Source organism: Salmo salar, unplaced genomic scaffold (assembly GCF_965601325.2).
Source record: "Salmo salar unplaced genomic scaffold, fSalSal1 ptg000687l, whole genome shotgun sequence".
NCBI lineage: Eukaryota > Metazoa > Chordata > Actinopteri > Salmoniformes > Salmonidae > Salmo > Salmo salar.
In genome coordinates this window covers 293,437-306,906 of record NW_027675464.1, presented here as the reverse complement: position 1 = coordinate 306,906, position 13,470 = coordinate 293,437, and the positions used below count along the sequence as shown (strand labels likewise).

Genomic DNA, 13,470 nt, shown 5'->3' with positions numbered 1-13,470 from the left:
TAGAGTTGTAGTCGGCTCTATTTACTCTCAGATTCAAACATGATGATTAGCATCAACGATCAAGTCAGCTGCTGCTGCTCCAATACAGTATGAGGTGAGACGGTGAACTGATGTTGAACCGGGCAGTCAGCTGCTGCTGCTTCAATACAGTATGAGGTGAGACGGTGAACTGATGTTGAACCGGGCAGTCAGCTGCTGCTGCTCCAATACAGTATGAGGTGAGACGGTGAACTGATGTTGAACCGGGCAGTCAGCTGCTGCTGCTCCAATACAGTATGAGGTGAGACGGTGAACTGATGTTGAACCGGGCAGTCAGCTGCTGCTGCTCCAGTACAGTATGAGGTGAGACGGTGAACTGATGTTGAACTGGGCAGTCAGCTGCTGCTGCTCCAATACAGTATGAGGTGAGACGGTGAACTGATGTTGAACTGGGCAGTCAGCCGCTGCTGCTCCAATACAGTATGAGGTGAGACGGTGAACTGATGTTGAACTGGGCAGTCAGCTGCTGCTGCTTCAATACAGTATGAGGTGAGACTGTGAACTGATGTTGAACTGGGCAGTCAGCTGCTCCAATACAGTATGAGGTGAGACGGTGAACTGATGTTGAACTGGGCAGTCAGCTGCTGCTGCTCCAATACAGTATGAGGTGAGACGGTGAACTGATGTTGAATCATAATGATTAAGATAATTAAAATGAATTTGTGAAACGGTTAAAAAAATAGTATATGGCATATTAAATATATGACTCTATTGTTATCATATAGAAACATCATGGAATATTGTACATCATATTAAATATATTACTCTATTGTTATCATATAGAAACATCATGGAATATTGTACATCATATTAAATATATTACTGTATTGTTATCATATAGAAACATCATGGAATATTGTACATCATATTAAATATATTACTCTATTGTTATCATATAGAAACATGATGGAATATTGTACATCATATTAAATATATTACTCTATTGTTATCATATAGAAACATCATGGAATATTGTACATCATATTAAATATATTACTGTATTGTTATCATATAGAAACATCATGGAATATTGTACATCATATTAAATATATTACTCTATTGTTATCATATAGAAACATCATGGAATATTGTACATCATATTAGCATCAACATACATTATTGTTTCATTCAATTTCACATAATAAGGATATTTAATATTTTCAAGTTCAGAAGTCAGAACCCATCACCTGCTATGTAAAAGAGACAGAAGAATGCACAATGGTCAATGCTATCTGGGATCCTTGGGACATCCCTACCCTAAACCCTAACCTTAACCCCTAACCTTAACCATTTTAAATGTCAACTTCAACGGGCTAGGGACGTCCCAAGGATGTAGCTCTACCTGAAAATACATGATCTAAGTGATTGATAGTTGGTATTCAGCAGTCATAAAGCCTTATTTACTTTAATGAACTACTAAAATAGTGAATTTGTCAGACAGCATAGACAGCAGCTCTACACTTTATTGACTGACTGATCCATTCATCCTTCCATCCCTCCTCAGCCTTCCTCTCCTCTGAAGACCCAGTGAGGGTGGAGCTCAGTCAGAGAGCTGTTGAGGGACTGGTTAGGAAGACCACTTCTACAACCAGAGAGGTGAGAGGTCACACATGGTTTAGATGGTAAATATTTATGTCCCCTTAGCGGTTCATCACATCAGCAAAAGGTGATATGTTCCATCTATGTTTATTTACATTAGTGCAAATTGTCCACTGATATTGGTGTAATTTCTCACCCCTCTTGGCTGTATGAAGTTAATTTCCCCTCAGGCACACACATTTGTTCTTTGATATTATGAAGGTCATTTGTGTCAAATGTACTTTTCCCCTCATGCACCCCATCTCTTTACATTGCTGATGCATATTCAGTGGCCTGACTGCATCCAGACTATGTCAAAGGCTCATCCTGGTAGATCTGAACCTAATGCAGCTTGGAGTGATCAGATGACAGAAGTCACATTTAGGTGCCAGGTGTAACTGAGGCCATAGATGCTCCATATCCATTACTTTGAGTGTTTTATATAATATGACTAAATGTGTTTCTGTGTTGCAGGGTCAGTCAATAAATGGAACGACAAGGCCACAGAACATGACATAATCAGAGCTGTGGGAGACCACCTCAAGCCCCTGGTAGAGCCGGGGGTGGTGTTTACCACTCCACCACGCCTTCAGCAGGCTGGAAAAGTGGGATTGATCTGTTTGATCCATTTGTTTGTTTCAGTTTGCAGTAGTTGAATCCTTTGACATATTGTTGAATTAAACATTTATCTTCAACAAATGCACTGGGTTGGTTGAAAAGTGATACTAAACGTACATACCAGCACTATTTTGACATAGTGGGAGATGTACTGACTTTATACTGTTTTTCATACTAAGATGGATAAAGATGTGTTGCTTTTGCACATATTTGTTCATTGGTTTAGCAAGAGTCTGTTGATTGTCAGTCATTGGGTTCATTTCTTTTGCAATATGTTCAAATCAAGCTTTATTTATACAGCACATTTCAGACATGGATGCTTCACAGGAAAAAATAATAAAACAATGAAAATAAACAGAAATATTTACCACAACAAACATAAGATTAACAACTGAAAGACGAATTAGCATTCTAAGGAAAATCCATTGATTAAAATATTAATTGGATGCAACATCCAACCCAAAATATAAGCTTGTTTTTTAGGAGGGGCTCTGAAAGACACTATGGGGGTGTCCACTGGAAGTTGACTAGTAACAACAACTGGGACCTAAAAGACACCCACCATGAGACCCACTAAATCTGCCCAAGAAGAGGAAAACAAAAGACATATCCACATCGAACTTAAAGACAAAAAAGGTGGAACAACTAAAGGTGTTGACTCTCCACATGTATCAAGACAACTGGAGCACTGGGCCAGACACTCTTAAATAGAACCTGGACCAGCTCAGGTGAAACACCTTCCCACTAACGAGATGGACAAGCCAGCACAGGTGTAACACATACTGACTAACGAGGTGACACCAATCAGTGCGTCCTACGTGCTAACGAGCTAGACGGGCTAACGAGCTAGACGGGCTAACGAGCTAGACGGGCTAACGAGCTAGACGGGCTAACGAGCTAGACGTGCTAAAGTCCAACTTCAAAACATAAATGGAAAAACCAAAGCCTGTAACACCTTAAGACAACAAATATATCCTATATTTTTGTTGGAAAAGTTTGCTCACCACCAACAGAAAACAACTTCCATTTCACATTATAATCAACTACAATGCTTCACCTTCACCAATAGAAACATGGTGTCTACTGGATGTCAACAATTAAAAACAAGAAAAAACCACGTATTTCTAAATAATAATATACAATAGGATTATTTGTTTCTCCTTTTTCTTTCTATAGAATCCTAAATCCCACTAGCTTCTAGAACTCTCGTCTTCCTAAAACTCACTAGATTCTAGAACTCTCCTCTTCCTAAAACCCACTAGCTTCTAGAACACTCGTCTTCCTAAAACTCACTAGCTTCTAGAACACTCGTCTTCCTAAAACTCACTAGCTTCTAGAACTCTCCTCTTTCTAAATCCCACTAGCTTCTAGAACTCTCGTCTTCCTAAAACTCACTAGCTTCTAGAACTCTCCTCTTTCTAAATCCCACTAGCTTCTAGAACTCTCGTCTTCCTAAAACTCACTAGCTTCTAGAACTCTCCTCTTTCTAAATCCCACTAGCTTCTAGAACTCTCGTCTTCCTAAAACTCACTAGATTCTAGAACTCTCCTCTTCCTAAATCCCACTAGCTTCTAGAACTATCCTCTTTCTAAATCCCACTAGCTTCTAGAACTCTCGTCTCCTTGGAACAAGCCCAAACAAAACTCATCTCCAATACGGAAAAACATGCAGTCAAAATAAATAAAGATCCATAGCAACGCACTAGCTAAACGCAAAACACAAATCTTATATCCATTTGGGGGGAAATCAGGTTGAACCTGCTCTTGAAACTAACACAACAAAACAAAAAACACATGGAAATGGAGATATATTTTACCTCACTGGTTAGAGGACAACCTGCAGAAGACAGTCAGCTACATTTTGGAGTGATGCATTTAAATTTAGGGGTCCCTAAACAAAGGAACACAACACCTATTTGTCATAACTCATCGATGTCATGTGGATTTTTTTTTCTTTTTACCATTGTTTTACCAGTTAAGTTGACTGAGAACACATTCTCATTTACAGCAACAACCTGGGGAATAGTTACAGGGGAGAGGAGGGGGATGAATGAGCCAATTGTAAGCTGGGGATGATTAGGTGGCCGTGATGGTATGAGGGCCAGATTGGGAATTTAGCCAGGACACCGGGGTTAACACCCCTACTCTTACAATAAGTGCAATGGGATCTTTAATGACCTCAGAGAGTCAGGACACCCGTTTAACATCCCATCCGAAAGACGGCACCCTACACTGGGCAGTCACTGCCCTGGGGCATTGGGATATTGTTTAGACCAGAGGAAAGAGTGCCTCCGACTGGCCCTCCAACACCACTTCCAGCAGCATATGGTCTCCCATCCAGGGACTGACCAGGACCAACCCTGCTTAGCTTCAGAAGCAAGCCAGCAGTGGGATGCAGGGTGGTATGCTGCTGGCAACAATTGTGCGAAAGGAGGAAGATGAGTTTACACGTCCTGTTAAAACGAACAGCTCAAAAACCACACGGAATCTGGGAATAATGTGTACATCCCTGGTTAGAGGACAATTTGTAGAAAACAGCTCACTACATTTTGAAGTGTTGCGTTTTGATTCAAGTGGGTCACCAACATGGTAAGTGTAACAACTCTTTTTGTGTTAGTCACTTTTTGTTAAATCTCATAAATAGTAACTCTTCCATTTCAGAGCCTGGATTTCCCCCCTGAGGCTAATATCCATATCATGTTGAAATCAATAGAACAGGGGACAAACATTTAGGGTTCTACATTGTGACATCATTAAAATACTCCTACTACAATGTTAAAACATTCCACATTGTGAGATTTCATTTCATTGACATCATGAAACAATTCCTTCCTGTATGTATTTTCTGATGTTTGATCAGAGATCTTTTATCAGAGTATCTCTTCCCACATATATCACAGCTATAAGGTTTCTCTCCTGTGTGTCTCCGCTGGTGTATAGTCAGATATCTAGATGTAGTAAAACTCTTCCCACATTGACCACAGTTAAAGTTTCTCTCCTGTGTGTGTTCTCTGGTGTCGAGTCAGAGTGCCAGATGTAGTAAAACTCTTCCCACATTGACCACAGCTATAAAGTTTCTCTCCTGTGTGTGTTCTCTGGTGTAAAGTCAGACATCTAGATGTAGTAAAACACTTCCGACATTGATCACAGCTATACGATTTCTCTCCTGTGTGTGTTCTCTGGTGTATCTTCAGTTCGCCAGATTGAACAAAACTCTTCCCACATTGACCACAGCTATAAGGTTTCTCTCCTGTGTGTGTTCTCTGGTGTAGAGTCAGAGTGCTAGATTTAACATAACTCTTCCCACATTCATCACAGCTATAAGGTTTCTCTCCTGTGTGTGTTCTCTGGTGTGCAGTCATATTTCCAGATAGACCAAAACTCTTCCCACATTGAGTACAGCTATAAGGTTTCTCTCCTGTGTGTGTTCTCTGATGAATTTTAATGCCTGATGGGGAGGTGAATCTCTTCCCACAGTCAGAGCAGCAGTGAGTTTTCTTCCCTGTGGGTCTCTGCAGGTGTTTATTGAGGTGTTCTAATGTGGAGAGACTCTTCTCTGCCTCTTCAGCATCAAGAGGTTGTTGAGGCTCCCCAGAGGATCCACGATAGTGCCATATCTCTCCTGTGTGAACAACAAAGTCAGACAGATGATTAAAGGCCCACAACAGCGGTAATCCACTGTAAAAGGTGATGCCAACAGCGGAGCCATGATGTTGGACAACAATTGACGTCTGTAATGAATGTTAAAATTATTTGATATTTGCCTTAAAATGAGCAAGAATAGTCATATTTTGTCTTGTTTTCACATTCGTAGTGACATTGATGATTGTAGGCTAGAAATAAGTTATTCATGTTGTTGAACCTCTAAGCAGTGTGCCAGACGACTTTTGGTCTCCAATATAGGCCCCTTTCTGTGTTTGCTAAAATTGCGGCACTAGGGCAAGCGTCCCACCCCTGGTACACCCTATCAACAACAGGTGAAATATCAAGAGCGCCAAATTTGAAAACAATTAAATGTCATAATTCAAATTTCTCAAACTTACAACTATCTTACACCCTTTGAAAGATAAACATCTCCTTAATCTAACCACGTCGTCCGATTTACAAAAAGGCTTTACGGCGAAAGCATAAAATTAGATTATGTTAGGAGAGTACATTGACAATAGCTGTGTGTAATGTTTTGTCAATTCAAAGACAGGGTCACCAAAACCATAAAACCAGCTAAAATGATGCACTAACCTTTTACAATCTCCATCAGATGACACTCCTAGGACATTATGTTAGACAATGCATGCATTTTTAGTTCTATCAAGTTCATATTTATATCCAAAAACAGCGTTTTACTATGGCATTGATGTTGAGGAAATCGTTTCCCTCCAATAACCGGCAGTCAAGTCAACACCACAAATTAAATAATTAAAATTAGAAAACATTGGTAAAATATTATATTGTCATTTAAAGAATTATAGATTTACATCTCTTGAACGCAATCAACTTGCCAGATTTAAAAATAACCTTACTGGGAAATCACACTTTGCAATAATCTGAGCACTGCGCCCAGAAAAATACGCGTTGCGATACAGACTGGCCGTCATGTTGGGGAGATCTAAAATCGAAAATACTATGTAAATAATCCATTACCTTTGATTCTCTTCATCAGATGTCACTTCCAGGTATCACAGGTCCATAACGAATGTAGTTTTGTTCAAAAAAGCTCATCATTTATGTCCAAAAATCTCCGTCTTGTTAGCACATGATCTAAGCCCGCCGGACTTCACTTCATGATCGAGGGGAAAAAATATATTTACGTTCGTTCAAACATGTCAAACATTGTATAGCATAAATCATTAGGGCCTTTTTTAACCAGAACATGAATAATATTCAAGGTGGACGAATGCATTCTCTTTTATAACGTATTGGAATGAGGGTACCCAACATGAACTCGCGCGCCAGGTGTCTAATGGGCCATCATCGTTCCATGGCTCTTGTTCGGTCAGATCTCCCTCCAGAAGACTCAAAACACTTTGTAAAGGCTGGTGACATCTAGTGGAAGCAATAGGAAGTGCCAAAATATTCCTCAGCCCCTGTGTTTTTCAATGGCATAGGTTTAAAGGTAATACAACACATCAGGTATCCACTTCCTGTCAGAAAATGTCTCAGGGTTTTGCCTGCCAAATGAGTTCTGTTATACTCACAGACACCATTCAAACAGTTTTAGAAACTTTAGAGGGTTTTCTATCCATATATAATAAGTATATGCATATTCTAGTTACTGGGTAGGATTAGTAACCAGATTAAATCGGGTACATTTTTTTATCCAGCCGTGCAAATACTGCCCCCTAGCCCCAACAGGTAAAAATCAATTTTTATGCCATTTTTCTCGTAAAAAAGCGATAATATTCCGACCGGGAATGTCCATTTAGCTAAACAGAGGAAAGTAAACAAAGCTTTCGGTCGACGCGGGCACGAGCCTGAGTCTCACAGTACTGTAACCAGCCACTACCCAAACGCGCTACTTTGTTTCAGCCAGAGACTGCAAAGCCACGATTCAGCTTTTTACCACCTTCTGAGACCCTATGGCAGCCGTAGGAAATGTCACGGGACAGCTAAGATCCTCACTCTTCAATAAACAGAGACAAGAAGAACGACACCTTGTCAGACAGGCCACTTCCTGCATGAAACCTTCTCAGTTTTTTGCCTGCCAAATGAGTTCTGTTATACTCACAGACAGCATTCAAACAGTTTTAGAAACTTTAGGGTGTTTTCTATCCATATGTAATAAGTATATGCATATTCTAGTTACTGGGTAGGAGTGGTAACCAGATTAAATCGGGTACGTTTTTTATCCAGCCGTGAAAATACTGCCCCCTAGCCATAGCAGGTTAATGTCAGGATGATTTGTTTTTAACTTAGGAACAGGAAGAAGAGTTAAAAGCGGTACCCTCCATGTTAGGGTCCCAAGGACCCATTGATGTGGGGTTAATTAAAGGAGTTATTTTAGTGTAAGTAGTCCTGAAGTCAAATGATAGATTTTATTAAAAGTAAATATTAGTAATTTAGGAAAATTTGAGCCCCGAAGGAAGCTAAATTTTGATTTATGAAAATGATATTTTACGAATCCTTCTCAGGAGGGCTGTAAGGCAGACTGTTAGTATTCTTAGCAGAACAAGGTCATAAAGTCAGCAAGAGGAAGTTGCAACTCTGGCAGGAGGAAGTTATCTATTTGGGGCACACTATAACTCAAGAAGGGAGAACACTTAATTCTACCAGAAAGACAGCCATCGTAGAAGCACCTAAACCACTCAATAAGAAACAAATGATGAGTTTTCTTGGAATGATTAACTATTGCCGTGCGTGGATACCCCATTTTGCATTACATACAGGGAAGCTTAGTGAGTTGATATATAGTAAAGCTATGGCAGCAAAAGATAAGATCAAGTGGACAGATGAGGCTGAAAATCAGTTTTTAAACATTAAAAAGTTATTAACATCTAGCTCAGTACTGGCGTTTCCCAGATATGATCGCCCCTTTACCCAGAAAGTAGACTGTAGGGAGGGGTTCATGACATCAGTACTGACCCAGAGACACGGGGGAAAAAAATAGGCCTATTGCTTACTATTCCTCCCGATTAGATGAAGTAGCCCAAGCCATGCCACTATGTTTGCAGTCTGTGGTGGCAGCAGCTCAGGCAGTTGAGGACTCGGCATCTGTTGTGCTCTATCATGATTTGACTTTAAAAGCTCCTCATGCCGTATCCATACTGTTGTTAGAACATAAGATGGCTTACATGTCACCAGCTAGACATTTGTCTCATATGATAATTCTTTTGAACATGCCTAATTTGACAATAGGATGTTGTACTACTCTGAACACCTCAACATTAGTTCCTATTGCAACAGATGGCAGCCCACATGATTGTGTAACAGAAACTGAGAAAGTTGTCTTACCAAGACCCGATTTGACTTATCTAGCTTTACCTGATGGGGAACTGACTATGTTTGTAGATGGATCATCAAGAAAGAACAATGATGGCACTAATGCGACAGGATATGCTATAGTTACAGACACAGAGGTCTTGGAAGCAGAGCCGTTACCGAGAAACTATTCAGAACAATAAGCAGAAATAGTAGCACTTACCAGTGCGTGTCAGTTAGGGACAGGAAAACTTATTACTATTTACACAGACAGTGCCTATGCATTTAACACAGTACACATATTTGCAGCCCAATGGAGAAACAGGGGAATGGTAACCACTTCTGGGAAACCTATTACACACGCTCAGTTGATTTTGAATCTATTAGATGCTGTACTTTTGCCAGAAAAGTTAGCTATTTGTAAATGTGAGGCCCACATTAGAGGGACAGATAGTGTCAGTAACAACAACAGAAAAGCAGATGCGGAAACGAAAAAGGCAGGTCTTAAACCGCAGCCGTCGACACAGCAGTTCTTAAAAGAGGAAGTAAACATAGACAAAGCTATATTAAAATTGTCAGTCTAGAGCACAAGTGAAAGGGATTTCGAAATGGGAGAAGTTAGGAGCAATTTATATAAGGACGGTATTTGGTATCATGATAAGTTACCAATACTACCTAAGTCATTGTTTAGATATGCGGCAAGATTGACACAGCTCACTAAAAGTGGCAGCAATAAAGCCTCTCTTGAATAAGCCGAATCTTGATCCAGAAATTATAAAAAACTATTGGCCTATATCGAATCTTCCATTCCTCTGAAATATTTTAGAAAAAGCTGTAGCGCAGCAACTCACTGCCTTCCTGAAGACAAACAATGTATACGAAACGCTTCAGTCTGGTTTTAGACCCCATCATAGCACTGAGACTGCACTTGTGAAGGTGGTAAATGACCTTTTAATGACGTCAGACCGAGGCTCTGCATCTGTCCTCGTGCTCCTAGATCTTAGTGCCGCTTTTGATACCATCGATCACCCCATTCTTTTGGAGAGATTGGAAACCCAAATTGGTCTACATGGACAAGTTCTGGCCTGGTTTAGATCTTATCTGTCGGAAAGATATCAGTTTGTCTCTGTGAATGGTTTGTCCTCTGACAAATCAATTGTAAATTTCGGTGTTCCTCAAGGTTCCGTTTTAGGACCACTATTGTTTTCACTATATATTTTACCTCTTGGGGATGTCATTCGAAAACATAATGTTAAATTTCACTGCTAACCTACAAAGCATTACATGGGCTTGCTCCTACCTATCTTTCCAATTTGGTCCTGCCGTACATAACTACACGTACGCTACGGTCACAAGACGCAGGCCTCCTAATTGTCCCTAGAATTTCTAAGCAAACGGCTGGAGGTAGGGCTTTCTCCTATAGAGCTCCATTTTTATGGAATGGTCTGCCTACCCATGTGAGAGACGCAGACTCGGTCTCAACCTTAAAGTCTTTACTGAAGACTTATCTCTTCAGTAGGTCCTATGATTAAGTATAGTCTGGCCCAGGAGTGTGAAGGTGAACGGAAAGGCTGGAGCAACGAACTGCCCTTGCTGTCTCTGCCTTGCCGGTTCCCCTCTCTCCACTGGGATTCTCTGCCTCTAATCCTATTACAGGGGATGAGTCACTGGCTTACTGGTGTTCTTCCATGCCGTCCATGGGAGGGGTGCGTCACTTGAGTGGGTTGAGTCACTGACGTGGTCTTCCTGTCTGGGTTGGCGCCCCCCCTTGGGTTGTGCCATGGCGTAGATCTTTGTGGGCCATACTCGGCCTTGTCTTAGGACGGTAAGTTGGTGGTTGGAACCATCCCTCTAGTGGTGTGGGGGCTGTGCTTTGGCAAAGTGGGTGGGGTTATATCCTGCCTGTTTGGCCCTGTCCGGGGGTATCATCGGATGGGGCCACAGTGTCTTCTGATCACTCCTGTCTCAGCCTCCAGTATTTATGCTGCAGTAGTTTATGTGTCGGGGGGCTAGGGTCAGTCTGTTACATCTGGAGTATTTCTCTTGTCTTATCCGGTGTCCTGTGTGAATTTAAATATGCTCTCTCTAATTCTCTCTTTCTTTCTTTCTTTCTTTCTTTCTTTCTTTCTTTCTTTCTTTCTTTCTTTCTTTCTTTCTTTCTTTCTTTCTTTCTTTCTTTCTTTCTTTCTTTCTTTCTCTCGGAGGACCTGAGCCCTAGGACCATGCCTCAGGACCACCTGGCATGATGACTCCTTGCTGTCCCCAGTCCACCTGGCCGTGCTGCTGCTCCAGTTTCAACTGTTCTGCCTGCGGCTATGGAACCCTGACCTGTTCACCGGACGTGCTTGTTGCACCCTCGACAACTACTATGATTATTATTATTTTATTATTATTTGACCATGCGGGTCATTTATGAACATTTTAACATCTTGACCATGTTCTGTTATAATATCCACACGGCACAGCCAGAAGAGGACTGGCCACCCCTCATATCCTGGTTCCTCTCTAGGTTTCTTCCTAGGTTTTTGACTTTCTTGGGAGTTTTTCCTAGGGAGTTTTTCCTAGCCACCGTGCTTCTTTCACATGCATTGCTTGCTGTTTGGGGTTTTAGGCTGGGTTTCTGTACAGCACTTTGAGATATCAGCTGATGTACGAAGGGCTATATAAATACATTTGATTTGATTTGATTTAAAATGCAGCCGTCGACACAGCAGTTCTTAACCTCTCTAGGGTAGGGGGCAGTATTTTCACATCCGGATAAAAAACATACCCGATTTAATCTGGTTATTACTACTGCCCAGAAACTAGAATATGCATATAATTGTTTGATTTGGATAGAAAACACCCTAAAGTTTCTAAAACTGTTTGAATGGTGTCTGTGAGTATAACAGAACTCATATGGCAGGCCAAAACCTGAGAAGATTGTGTACAGGAAGTGCCCTCTCTGACCATTTCTTGGCCTTCTACACCCTCTTTATTGAAAACAGAGGATTATTTCATATTATTTCCATTACAATCCACCCTATTGGCAAAATATTTCACATACACTATAACACATCTATTTTTACTGGATTCGGAAATGTCACACAAAATCAAACTAGATCAAAGAAAACGAATACATGTATTTTCATTACATAATTATCAATGACTGTTCTAAGCCTATGTCCAGTCATAACTCTTCAGATTAGGATTTTTGCTATGACCTTCATTTAGAGAAACAGTCTTCCTAAACATTAAAGATGGTCTCGTCTAACATGGGCTCCTCATAATTGAATGACTCCTCCACCAGGCTCGGCGGTAGGTATTTGTCATCCCACTGGTCTGAACTTGGAATCGGTCCATATCTCACCATCTGTTCCGTCATCGATCTCTCCAGAACCCTGGAAATGAGACCTCTCGCACAAGGGACCAAACAACAACCACATAATATCAACACAGTCATACAGGTAAAAGCAGCCCACAACACCGTGATTACAACCTTTTTCCATTTTCCTAACGTACTATCAAACCATCCCGTGAGTGCCATGTCCACCCCAGAATTTTCTGCTAACTCCTGAGCTAAATTGTTTAGACCGGCCAGGGCCTTGGTCATTGATCCATCTGGATGTGTTCTCAGGGATGAAAGTACAGCATTCAGATCCGAACATCACACACACACCACCCTTTTCAGCCAAAATACATATCCAAAGCTATTCTATTCTGCAATACCATCAAAGTGGTCGCAGCTGTCTGTTCAGCTAACCCTTGAATTGCCTCTCTGGTATAGTTGATGAAACGCTGTTGGTTATAATAAATGTAATTTATCCAATCCACATTTTTATTGAGAGTCGACCGCCAAAAAAGACTTGATTCCAATCCAGCCCATATCTGATTCCTAGCTTTAAACTCATCAGGCACCCCCCTTGGAACCCCAATGCTATCAATGTAAATTCTATCATCAAAGGACCCTGACGGAGCACTCCTCCCCTCTCTTTCACCTGGCACTAGGTCTTTGTGTTGTATAAGGGTGAAGGGCATGCCTAACTGTACCAATGCACAAAAACCAGTCCAATTTGCAGGCAGGTTTGGCCACAGCTTCATACCTCCACACAACCACCAGACATCCGCTCTCGGCCTTTTTATCTTACTAAAGTCCTCGGAACTCAACCACCCAGTCAGGTCCCTCATTGTCTCGTCAGTTGTAACATTCTCTGTCCTATTGCATGTTCTTACTTCCCCAACGTTCCATCCGTGTGTGTTGTGTCGAGCCACACAATAATAGTCTCCTCCTGCGACTGTGAAAGGGGGAAGTCTGGATCTAATGGGCACATAGGATACAGAT

General features: G+C 41.2%; 1 protein-coding gene and 1 pseudogene across 1 annotated transcript in view; both read right to left on the bottom strand.

Moving 5' to 3' along the window:
* The window catches only part of LOC145877130 (uncharacterized), a 167,746-nt gene that overhangs the window by 32,821 nt on the left and 121,455 nt on the right, over positions 1–13,470 (bottom strand). The window lies entirely within an intron of this gene.
* LOC145877112 (uncharacterized) lies at positions 4,976–8,182 on the bottom strand (annotated as a pseudogene).